We start from the raw sequence: 13349 nt of genomic DNA on the forward strand, positions 1-13349 counted from the left end.
GCCAGAAGAGCTACTATGATAGTAAGCATCGTGATTTGGCTTTCGAGATCGGAGACCATGTCTACCTCCGCGTCTCTCCAATGAAAGGCACTCGTCGCTTCGGTATCAAAGGGAAGCTTGCCCCTAGATACGTGGGTCCTTTCAAGATCATTGGCAAAAGAGGCGACCTCGCATATCAACTTGAACTTCCTTCCAACTTCGCGAACGTGCACGATGTGTTCCACGTGTCACAGCTCCGCAAGTGCTTCAAGACGCCTGAGCGCACTATCGACTTCGAAGAGATTGACCTCCAAGAAGATTTGTCTTATCATGAGCACCCAGTTGCTATTCTTGAAGAAACGGAGCGCAAGACTCGCAACAAGTCAATCAAATTCCTCAAAGTGAAGTGGTCGCACCATTCCGACCGGGAAGCCACCTGGGAACGCGAGGACCATCTCCGTTCCGAATATCCGGAGTTCTTTCAGCCCTAGACCTCGGGACGAGATCCTCTCGTAGTGGTGGAGTGTTGTAACACCCCGCATGTAACTTGCCATATTTGTAACTCCGACTCTTGCCATTTCCGGCTATGTGATATGTTTTTCCCTCCGTTGTTGGGTTTTGTCTTTCGTTTTGTATTTTGTCATGTCTTGCATTTTCATGTCATGTCATCATGTGCATTGCATTCGCATACGTGTTCGTCTCATGCATCCGAGCATTTTCCCCGTTGTCCGTTTTCCAATCCGGCGCTCCTATCTCCTCCGGTGCACCCCTCTAGTTTTCTTTCGTGTGCGTGTGTCAAACTTTCTCGGAATGGACCGAGGCTTGTCTAAGTGACCTTAATATACCACCCGGAGACTACCGGTCAAGTTTCGTTCCATTCGGAGGTCGTTTGGTACTCCAACGGTTAACCGGGCATCCGCAAAGTCCATTTGAGTGTCCAGCAAACCCCCCCTCCAAAACCAGCCCAAAGCCCACCAAACTCCCTTCCATGCTCTAGGTCGTTCGATCACGATCGTGTGGGCGAAAACCGCACCTCATTTGAAGTCTCCTAGCTCCCTCTACCTATTTATAAGTGGGCATCCCGAAAAACGGATTCGCAGACGAACCCTAGCGTTTTTCCCACCGCGCCGCCGGACGCGTCCGTCCGCGCCGGACGACGTCCAACCGCCCCGCCGCCGGCCCGCGAAGCCCGCAGCGGGCCCGCCCGAGCCCGCCGCCGCCTCCTCCGCGCCCGCGCACGCCCGTCACCGCCGCCTCCGCCGGAGTTGCGCCGCCGCGCCTCCGGCGACCGCCGCCCCCGCCGGCGACCGCCGCCTCCGGCCGGCGCCTCCCCCGCCGCGCCTCCTCCTCTCCTTCCCCCGCGCCGGCGCCGCCCCTCCCTCTCCGGCTGGCGAGCGCCTGAGCGAGCTCGAGCTCGGCAGCCAGATCCGATCGATCGGTACTGTAGCTCCCGTTGACTTCTCGCTCCCCCTTTATTTCTCTAAGTCTGGAGATTCCATCAGCATATGCCCCTGTTCGTATCGCGATAACTTCGTGCATGTAGCTCCGATTCGCGCGTATAATATGTCAAATTGTTCGCCTCGTGATGTTCTTCATTTTGTTCAATTGCACCATTTTCATTAGAGGTCATCTTGATGCCCAAATCTTCGTTGGAAGAGGGCTACTTGCTGTTAATCTCTGGTTCTTATCAGAACTTGGAGATTTGTCATTTTTGTATCATTCATTCTGTGCATCTTTTGAGCATGAGCTCTACATGTGTTTTGAAGTATGCCATGCCATCTTTCCAGTGGTATAGCCCATGTATTTTTGTGATCTTTGTGGTGACTAGCACAAGCATGCAAATTAGGTCCCGTAATAATTCTGATTTCAGGGACAGTGATTTCTCTAAGTCTTTGTCTGCTGTAATTTTGTTGCCATGTAAACTTGATTCTACGGAGAGATCCATGCATATTTTGGAGATGTTCAGTAACGATGTTTTGTAGCTATAGTTGTAATTGATCCATTCCTGCAATTGTTTGCAATTTTAGAGTATCATAGCATGACTCAATCTTGCTCTACTTTTGCTATAAAATATTTCTGGCAGATTCTTAACATGATTTGCAATCTTGCCAAGCTTATTGTAGTTGATCCAGACATGCTATGCAATTGTTCTTGCCATGGATGTAGGTATGATTGGTTTGTCTTGACTTGCTCTGTAGTGAGTGCATCAAGCTCACAAAGAGGCCTACATATTAACATTTCTGCCATGCTCTGTTTTCTGCCAAGTCTGAAAACCTGATAACGAAACTTGCTATGTTTACATGCTTGCCACCATATCTTCTGGTCCTTTTTGGCTTATGGTCAGTAAGGGACTTTTGTCATGTGCATCTAGTAGAACACTACCATGCCTCGTGTTGCTATGTTAAGTTCCTGTAGCATGTTGATTTCGTGCTCTGAACATTGCTACCTGATGCCGATTTCTGCCATGTCCAGTTTTTCACCAAGTCTGTGAACCTGTAATCTTTTGCACTTTTGCCATGCTTGTTTGAGCTTGATATGTTGTGAACTAGCCGTAGCTCAGTGTTCATCTTTTGTCAAGCATCTCCTGTAGATTACTGCCATGTGCTTTGTTGCTATGTTGGGGTTATGTAGCATTGCTACTTGTTGCATTTTAAGTGCTATCTTGCTGTTTATCGCAGATTAGTGTCATTCTTGTTTTGCTTGCCATTCGCAAACCGTGCATCCGATTCCGGTGATCTTTATATCAATTTCGACCGAAATCATCTCATCTTTCCAGTGGCATGCTTGGTTTGCCAATTTACTGCCATGTTCATCATTTTCCTTCCGGAGCACGCATACGCATCGCATATCACATCTTGCATATCATACATGTTTTGCATCATGTTGCTTGTGCATTTCTCGTTGTTGATTGTGGTTTCGTTTGTTTGTGTTCTTGTCTTAGGTAGAGCCGGGAGACGAGTTCGTGAACGAGGAACCTGTCGAGTACGCTTACGAGGATCAAGCTTTCGACAACTCTGAGAACCTTGCAGGCAAGATGACCAGCCCTCGAAATCACTTCTATCTTTGCTATGCTAGTTGTTCGCTCTATTGCCATGCTCCGCTACCTATCACTTGCTATATCATGTCTCCTATTTTATCCATGTCAGCCCCTAACCATCCTTTCCTAGCAAACCGTTGTTTGGCTATGTTACCGCTTTTGCTCAGCCCCTCTTATAGCGTTGCTAGTTGCAGGTGAAGTTGAAGTTTGTTCCATGTTGGAACATGGATATGTTGGGATATCACAATATCTCTTATTTAATTAATGCATCTATATATATTTTGGTAAAGGGTGGAAGGCTCGGCCTTATGCCTGGTGTTTTGTTCCACTCTTGCCGCCCTAGTTGCTGTTATACCGAGATTATGTTCCTTGAGTTTGCGTTCCTTACACGGTCGGGTGATTTATGGGACCCCCTTGACAGTTCGCCTTGAATAAAACTCCTCCAGCATGGCCCAACCTTGGTTTTACCAGTTGCTACCTAAGCCTTTTCCCCCGGGTTTTCGCGAGCCCGAGGGTCATCTTATTTTAACCCCCCCGGGCCAGTGCTCCTTCGAGTGTTGGTCCAAACTGAGCAGACTGCGGGGCCACCTCCTGGAAACTCGAGGTCTGGTTTTACTCGTAGGATGTCTCATCCGGTGTGCCCTGAGAACGAGATATGTGCAGCTCCTATCAGGATTTGTCGGCACATTCGGGTGGCTTTGCTGGTCTTGTTTTACCATTGTCGAGATGTCTTGTGAACCGGGATTCCGAGACTGATCGGGTCTTTCCGGGAGAAGGTTTATCCTTCGTTGACCGTGAGAGCTTATGATGGGCTAAGTTGGGACACCCCTGCAGGGTATTATCTTTCGAAAGCCGTGCCTCCGGTTAAGAGGCAGATGGGAATTTGTTAATGTCCGGTTGTAGATAACTTGTCACTTGACCCAATTAAAATACACCAAGTGCGTGTGTAGCCGTGATGGTCTCTTCTCGGCGGAGTCCGGGAAGTGAACACGGTCTGTGTTATGTATGACGTAAGTAGGTGTTCAGGACCTCTTCTTGGTCATTGCTAGATGACGTCCGTTCCATTGCTTCTCTTCTCGCTCTCATTTGCGTAAGTTAGCCACCATACATGCTTTTGCCGCTGCAGCTCCACCTCTTTGCACCTCTTTGTCCTACAAGCTTAAATAGTGGTGATCTTGCAGGCGTGAGATTGCTGAGTCCTCGTGACTCACAGATACTTCCAAACAGTTGCAGGTGCCGACGATGCCAGTGCAGTCGATGGCGTCGATCTCAAGTGGGAGTTCGACGAGGAACGTGGTCGATACTATGTGTCTTTTCCTGATGACCAGAAGTGGAGCCCAGTTGGGACGATCGGGGATCTAGCATTTGGGGTTGTCTTATTTTCATCTGGATTTTGACCGTAGTCGGTCTATATGATTGTATTTTGAATGATGAATGATGATATTTATTATGTATTGTGTGAAGTGGCGATTGTAAGCCAACTCTTTATCCCATTCTTGTTCATTACATGGGATTGTGTGAAGATGACCCTTCTTGCGACAAAACCACTATGCGGTTATGCCTCTAAGTCGTGCCTCGACACGTGGGAGATATAGCCGCATCATGGGCGTTACAGTAGGCTTGGTGCCGAAGAGCGGGCACACGACCGGCGTGAGCACGGCGGCGCCGAAGAGAGTTCTGCTGTTGATCTGGGGGAGGGGGGAGCTGGCGAAGGAGATTGGGTGGACTAGTTGAGTGAAACTTGGGTGGACGGTGGGGGGTGTTGGCGGCCTAGGTGAAAAGGGTGAAAAATGTCCCCAGTCGCCACGCGCGCGGTAAGGCCTATGCGAACGGTTGCCTCTAAGCGCTCATGTGCACAAACAGAATAATTTCGTTTGAAATGAAGACGTACTAATTTTGAAATGAAGACATGAGTTCATCGTTTCTCATCTAAATTTTTCGCACGTAAACCAATCACAATTTTACCACGTGTTTGATTTGCTGGCGCATTTCAGGTCTCGTGTGCTATATGTAAGACATTTTTTGGCATTTACCGTGCATGTTTGCATATAAATCAATTCCTAGCCAGACTGCATTTCCTGTCGAAAGGGACGAGGATTGCCGTTCGATCTGGGTGCATCCAACGGTGCAGACGTACGATCCGTGGGGTTTGGGTTCTGGCCAATCAGAACGCACGACTCAGATCGCACGCGCAGCAAAGGGGGCATCGACCACGGTTTGGTAGGCACACGGCTTTCGTGTGTGAACCATGTGCTATTTGAAAACTTTTTTTTGAGGAGCTATTTGAAAACATGTACATGTGTTGTCGAAAGGGATGAGGATTGCCGTTCGATCAAGGAGAATCCAACGGTGCAGACATACGATCCGTGGGGTTTGGGCTCTGGCCAATCAGAACGCACGACTCAGATCGCGCGCATGGCAGAGGGGTGGGGGGTGCATCGGGCACGGTTTAGTGGACACACAACTTTCGTGAGTGAACCGTGTGCTCTTTGAAAACATTTACATTACCTAACATCGTATTTTTGTTCGAATGAAAACATGAGTTCATCATTTCGCCTCCAATTTTTTTTCCACGGTAAGAAATCATGAGTATAGTGGAGAGTGTCATATACTAGTATCATGAATATATAGTACAGATGATACTACCTTTAATTAATTATAGCGCATAGCTAGTATAATACATAGAGTATAGTATATCATATATATATATATATATATATATATCATATTGGTTGCCATGTATGACACAAATTAGCATCGCATTTACCATGATACGGTATCTACCTACTATATGTTACTCTAACCCTCTTTATATATATTTAATTCTTTGCCACATCAGCATATATACTTGCTATTTCTGAGTGCATGACATCGTCGGCTATGATACCACCACTAATATAGGGAGTATCATATAGTACACTATATATATAGTATCATGCATATGATACTAGTGTATGATACTACGTACGTACCTTCATAGTGCATATATAGTATCATAGAGTAGTACTAGCTCCCTCTGTAAACTAATATATATAAGAGCGTTTAGATTACTAAAAGTGACCTAAACGCTCTTATATTAGTTTACGGAGGGAGTATATATCATAGATGACCGTATTTATGGCCATGCATGACACAAAGTAGTATAGCATTTATTATTTATATATATATATATTACGGTATCTACCTATGTTACTACTTCTTTGCCACATCATCATATTTTCTATTCCCGGGTGCATGATACTGGCTATGATATCCCCACTATGGCCACCCTAATAAGGCTGGTCGTACTATGGGAGTATCAAGCAGTATGATGCATGCCAACTAGACTTTTTGGATGATGTGACACACAGTTAAATGATGAAAGAGAGGGTGTGTGGTATCATACCATGATACCGTATCATATTAAATGTTGTACTACTTTGTGTCATGCATGGTAATTAATAAGGAACCTAAGATACTAACTCATGATACTATGCATGCGCGCATTACGGAGGTATTGCCGATCATATACTAGTATCATACATATATACTCCCTCCTTTCTGGTTTATAGGCTTATCTCAAAATTTTAGTTTTTCTATTTTATAAGTCTCAATTTGGTTGTTCCCCATCACATGTCCAGATTCCAAGGTGCATTAAATCATTGCATGCAAGTATTAAGAGAAAGTTGACCAATGCATGTACTTTATATATGCATGCATGTATTGCAATTAATACATTGGAAAACATAAATTTTTGAGGAAAACAAAAGCATTAATTGGGTGTTCTTGCAAACTACAAAAGGTATTCCACCACTCACCATCTACCTTGGTTGGTGAGATTTTTGAATTGAGCCCTATAAGGCTGGTTGTAATGGGGAGTATCATATATATATACTAGTAGTATCATACATATATATGATAGTGTAGCTAGGATACTAGCTACTTCCGTAATAAATAGTATCATAAGTTAACATCTTTGGTTGCCTTACTAATCACACAAAGTAGTAGTACAACATTTAATATGACACGGTATCATGATATGATACCACATCCTCTCTTGTGTGCCACATCATCCAGAAAGTCTAGTTGGCATGCATGATACCGCTTATGATAATACCATTACAACCAGCCTAGCTAAACTGGAATGGAGGGAGTATGAGACTAGCTAGCCACAATGGAGAGTAGTACACTGGTAACATACACATATCCCTAGACTATATATGTTACTACCTTCATAGTGGGTAGTAACATAAGTGTAGTGTCATGCAGAGCTTCATTTCTTAGGTTACAGACTCATGCATACTGCATTGGGACATCTGATGCTACAATAACTATCAGTTACTGAAACTATATCTCTCCTCATTAACTTATTGCCACATAAGCAAGTTTGCTGAGTTGGAGTCGGTGTTACTGCTGAAGTTACTCCCACTGTAGCTAGTCTGATACTAGCTAGTCGTCTATGTTATACTAGCTACCTCACTAAGAGCATGGTTAATAATACAGCCAAGGGTCGACTATAAGAAGTTGACATGTCATAATTAAGCCAACCTCTTAGCGGGTATGTACAATAATAAGTTTTATATACGTACTAGTTTATCAATAGTTGGCCCACCTTACATGCTCACAAAGTGTCTTGGGTCTCCTGTTGCTGCTGGCTCTACTAACCAAGAGCCCGCTTCTCTTCTCTTTCCTCGAACTAATAAGCACATATATATTATTCTATTCCTTATATCCAGACAACCCACAGTGGGAGTAACATAGGTAGTAACATCACACATATCTAGATAAAGTAGATGATGTGGCAAGCAATAAATGAAGAAAGAGAGGAAAGTAGTAACATAGCTAGTTACTAGTAGTATGAGTAACATCACATGTACATATCAAGGCAAGATGTGTCTATAGCCTAATAAATGAAGTGTTGCATGTTACCACACATATATGTTACTCCCCACTATAGAGGTAGTAACATAGACTAGTGTAACACATGGGCATGCTACTAGTCTATGTTACTACCCATTGTGGCTGGTCTGAGTAACATCACACATCTCAAGGCAAGATGAGTCTATAGCCTAATAAATGAAGTGTTGCATGTTACTACACATATGTTACTCCCCACTATAGAGGTAGTAACATAGACTAGTAACATTCTATGTTACTACCCATTGTGGCTAGTCTTATGTCACTCTATTGTGTACTTGCTCTAATAATGCATAGTATCATAGAGTAGCTAGTATCATATGTAGTACTTTACTTATATTGTCATGCATGACACATAGTAGCATGACATTTATTATGATACGGTTTCATGATATGATACTTAACCCTCTCTTTCTTCATTTAATTAATTCTATGACAGCACATCACAATTGCCTAGTTGGCATGCATGATACTAGCTATGATACCCCCTTGCTATCAGCCTAGCAAAGGTGTACAGATCATTTGTGCGTCACTTTGTGAGTTTTCATCCATTTGTTCGAGAAGCAGGGAGAAGTTTCAAATATTTCGGCCGCGAGGTGCGGCCACTGGCGTAGGCCTAGTTGGTATTTTAATTACAGAAAATTCAGATGGAGTTCGGACATCATCAAAATCGATGTGTGCCTGTGGCGTGCTCTCACGACCCCGTGGAAAAACATTGGTAAAGTTTGGCACAAGTTTTGATGACCGCTCCTTCCAAACCGGAGCATCTCACATGAAGGATCATGGTTTTCCAAAAGGAGACGTGTCAATTCAAACTCCTGTGGCCGGTGACTTCATTGTTTGGCCCCATAAAAATTTCCACGGTACGCAGTCACCCTTATACCACGGGTTTGATTTTCTGGCGCATTTCAGGTATCATTAGCTATATTTAAGACATTTTTTGATATTAACGTGCATTTTGTGCATAAAAATAAAATTACAACCGGAACTACATGTGCTGTCGAAAGGGATGAGGATCGCCGTTCGATCTGGGAGCATCCAATGGTGATGTACGATCCGTGGGGTTTGGGTTCTGGCCAATCAGAAAGCAATACTCAGATCGTGGACGGGGTGGTGGCAGGGTTTGGTCGACAAATGGCTTTCATCAACGAACCGTGTGCTATTCGCAAACCAGATTGCATATTTTTGTTCACACATACTGTAGTGAGATTGATCGAGTGTGCTACCTCTATGATATAATAATAATAATAATAATAATAATAATAATAATAATAACAATAATAACAACAACAACAACAACAACAAAAAATAGTTCATATTCATTGCCTGAGCTGACAGCATATCGAGGTCAACATATTAACGGTTCTTACATCAACAGAAAACTGGGCATAACTCACAAATTCAGTACACGCGACAGTTCTAAATTGAATGAATTAAGTTGCAGGGTAGGAAGAAAGGCTAGTCTTACAGCTTAATTCCCATGTACATGTGGGAACTAGGATCATTAAGTTGACCCCGAATGAACTTGGGGTTTTTGATGATTTTAAACTTCTTCTCTGTTACACTGTTGCGTGACCCCTTGGCTGGCAACTCATCTAATTCATCGTGCTCGTCCTGATCGGCAACATCGTCGACACCCAGTACCCTTCTCTTCCCATGCATCGCTAAACGGCCGTTCTTATGCAAGGGGTCTTCCACAAAGAATCTGGGTAGCATCACTGGCAAGAATGAATGGGTCCGCGTGATATGCCATCATTGTCCTATTAACACAGGTCTTCCTGTACTCATCAATCCTTACCTGACCAAGAGGGATCCATGCGCACCTGAATAATGCCACCTAAACTTTCACATAGTCAAGCTCCCAAATCTCTTTGATGGTTCCATAGTATATCCTTTTATCAGCTTCATTTACAGTCATGCATTCTATTCGAACAGAGTTGTTCTGATATGAGGTCTTCTTATCATGTTCCTCAGTGTAGAATGTGTATCCATTTATGTCACATGCTTGGTACGTCAGCCCCGTAGGTGTTGGCTTTTGTGCCAACCACGTAGCAATGTCATCGATGGATCCTTGTGCCAAACGATTCTTCAGCCATTCGGCGTATTTCTTAGTGTGCTCCTTCATATCGACCTCTCATGAAGGCACCATTGGTAAGAATCTTTGGCGTATCTCTGCCAAGTGTTCTTGGGCATAAGCGATGAGAACTGGGCTGTTAAGAAGTACCGTCAAATGGGCTTTCTCTGCCAATTCTCCGGGTGCAGCCATTTGCGTGCCAGCAAGGACTGGCTTACCTTTCAGCCTCCCCTTGTGGCGAGAGAGGGGCAAACCTATAGGTCTTTGTTTCATGTATTCGGTGCAACACTCAACCACCTCCTCCGCGGTATAACCTCGTAGGATTCTTGGCTCTGGATGGTTTCGGTTCCGACAAAAGCGCTTTAGGATTCCCATGAACCTCTCGAAGGGATACATGTTGCGAACAAACACAGGACCACAATACTTTATCTCGTCGACAAGGTGCACAGTGAGATGGACCATGATATCAAAGAATGACGGTGGGAAAAACATCTCTAGGTTGGATAATATTCTTGCAATGTCATCTTGCATATGGTCCAACTCTTCAGGATCTACAACTTTCTGCCATAGTTGGTTGAAGAAATCACAAAGGTCAATGAGTGTGTTTCTTATATCTTTGTCCATCAGATTCCTGATGGCCACCGGGAAGATTTCTGTCAACATTACGTGGCAATCATGTGACTTCATGTGTCCCAACTTTGTTTTACCAGAGCTCACATCCACGAGACTTTTGATGTTTGCGAAGTAGGAAGAGGGTGTCTTAACTGACAACAAATAGGTGAAGAATTGTGTTGCTTCTTTTGTACTGAAATTGTAACTCTGGCGAGCTTAGATGAATTTGTCATCATCTTCTGCTTCACTCTTGCGTTGTGATTGATCTGCAAGCATATCGAGCCGTGAACCGTCACCATCCTTTCTTTTACCTTTAATCTTGAGCAGAGTATCAAGGATGCTTTCACATACGTTCTTCTCTATGTGCATGACATCGATGCAGTGACGTACACGTAGAATCTCCCAGTAAGGTAATTTCCAGAACACCGATTTCTTCTTAAACACTTGATCCTTGGGTGTTAGTTTCACCATCAAAGGGTAGTTCTTGCCAAGCACAACATTAATTTTTTTTAGCCATGTTGTGGACCACCACCGCTTCATAGGGTCTTCGGGCTGCAGCTGCCTCTGCCGTACCATCAATTCAGCTTTCATCTTTCGGTATGGGTGATTTTTCCGTAAGAACCTACGATGACGCAAATACACTGTTTTGTGTGAGTTGGGAAGTCTTCCGCTAGCTGTCCTATCCATGCATGTGACACACCCTACTTCTCCCCTTGTTTTCTGCCCCGATGTGTTGCCTAATGCCGGCATATCTTGAATGGTGTGCACCAGCATGGCATGTAGATCGAAAATCTCCTTTCTGTAAGCATCATAACAGTTTACAGCAGGCGCATCTATCCACACTGTCAGCAGTTCTTCTACCAGTAGCTAAAAGTAAATGTCGATGTCATTTCCAGGTTGCTTCGGGCCTTGGATAATCATTGACATCATAATGTATTTTTCTTCATACACAACCAAGGAGCTAGGTTATATATGCACAGAAGCACTGGTCATGTGCTGTGATTGGTGCTCATATCACCAAAAGGATTCATCCCGTCAGTACACTCCCCGAGCCTTATACTTCTAGGATCCTTGGCAAAATTTTCAAACTTTTTGTCAATTAATTCCCACTGAGCCCCATCTTTCGGGTGCCTCATATACTTATCCGCAATTCGCTCATCATGATGCCGCCGCAACCTCTTTGCCTCTCTAGGGTTTGCAAACAAAGGCCTCAACCTTGGAATTAAAGGCAAGTACCAAACAACCTTGAACGGGACTCTTGTCTTGATCTCGTCATCCAATTTGTACGTGTCCTTTGCTCTCCTGCTCTTGTATCGTGCATGCTTGCATGTGGGACATGCACGATAATCTTTGTACTCACCACTGTACAATATACAATCATTCACACAAGCGTGTATCTTCTGTACTTCAAATTCCAATGGGCAAACAATTTTCTTTGCTTCATTCGTGCTTCTGGGGAGCACATTATCTTCCAGAAGAATTTCTTTCAAAAGACCTAACATCTCTGTGAAGCCCTTGTTTGATAGACCGTTTGCTGCTTTAAATCTGAGAAGCGCCAAGGTGGCACTCAACCTGGAATATTTCTTTTTGCAACCTGGATACAATTCTTTCTTGGAGTCCGCATCAATGGTTGGCAGATCCTTGTACCCAATCATATGCTTATCTGCACCCTCGAAATCTGCAATCATAGCAGCAAAATCTGGCATATCAAGATCGTCGTCATCTGCGTCGACGTCTTGGTTTTCCAGTGGGCGTTTCGGCTTTCCGTTGTTCCATTGGTAGCTTGACGCCTCTGCCCCGATGTTAATTCAACATCCATGTGACACTGATCGGGCTTTGGCATCTCGCTGCCCTGGGTATCTTCATCCATGACCTCCTCTTCACCGTGTCTGGTCCAACGTGTATATCCATCCATGAATCCCCTAGAGACTAAGTGCATCTGGACATCTGCAACTTCATGTGACTCTGTATTGGCACAATCAGTACATGGACACAAGATGTAATCCGCATCACCAATTCTCCACTTTGTACTTTCAGCCAAATTCATCAACTCTGTCACGCCATTGATAAAATCTGCGGTTTTCTGATTCTTCATCCATCGAGATCGTTCCATCTGCAGCACATGAATGGTAATTAAAAAAGAAACAACAACATTAATACACGGATTAACTGCTGTCCAAAGATGCGTGCATAAATCCCAAGGTTTTATTTTAATAATTACTGAGGGCGCTCCATGTTGTTATCCAGACGTGCTATGACAAAAATTAATGGCCAGTCAATTTACACGTAGAGTACTAGTACAACACTACACTTAGGAATTGAATACCTAAATTTAGCCACTCACGAAAAGAATACCTTAATTAATTAGCCGCGCGGCGACCTCTACCCAGCAGACAGACAAGCGCGATGCGGCGGCACGCCGAGACAGCAGGGTTTAGGAGCAAAGCTTAGTGCAGCTGCCGCCTGAAGTTCGACCTCCACTATCCCGCCATCGACCGCGATGGATGTGCTCGAATCATGGCACCGCCGACCTCGATGGTTGAGCTCATCCTATCTCCCGCCGTAGAACGAGGATTGACCTCCTATGACGCCGCCACCGCCCATCGACCGAGGATTGACCGCTTCTCTGGTAGCCGCTACCTAGGCCGCCGCCGCCATCTCTATATGCAGAGCGGCTATTTTTTTGACGAATATCCGCGGAGCGGCTGTTTACACGGTACCATAACTCAATTATATGGACAGGGTAGTACA

Source organism: Aegilops tauschii, chromosome 1, assembly GCF_002575655.3.
Source record: "Aegilops tauschii subsp. strangulata cultivar AL8/78 chromosome 1, Aet v6.0, whole genome shotgun sequence".
Classification (NCBI taxonomy): Eukaryota; Viridiplantae; Streptophyta; class Magnoliopsida; order Poales; family Poaceae; genus Aegilops; species Aegilops tauschii.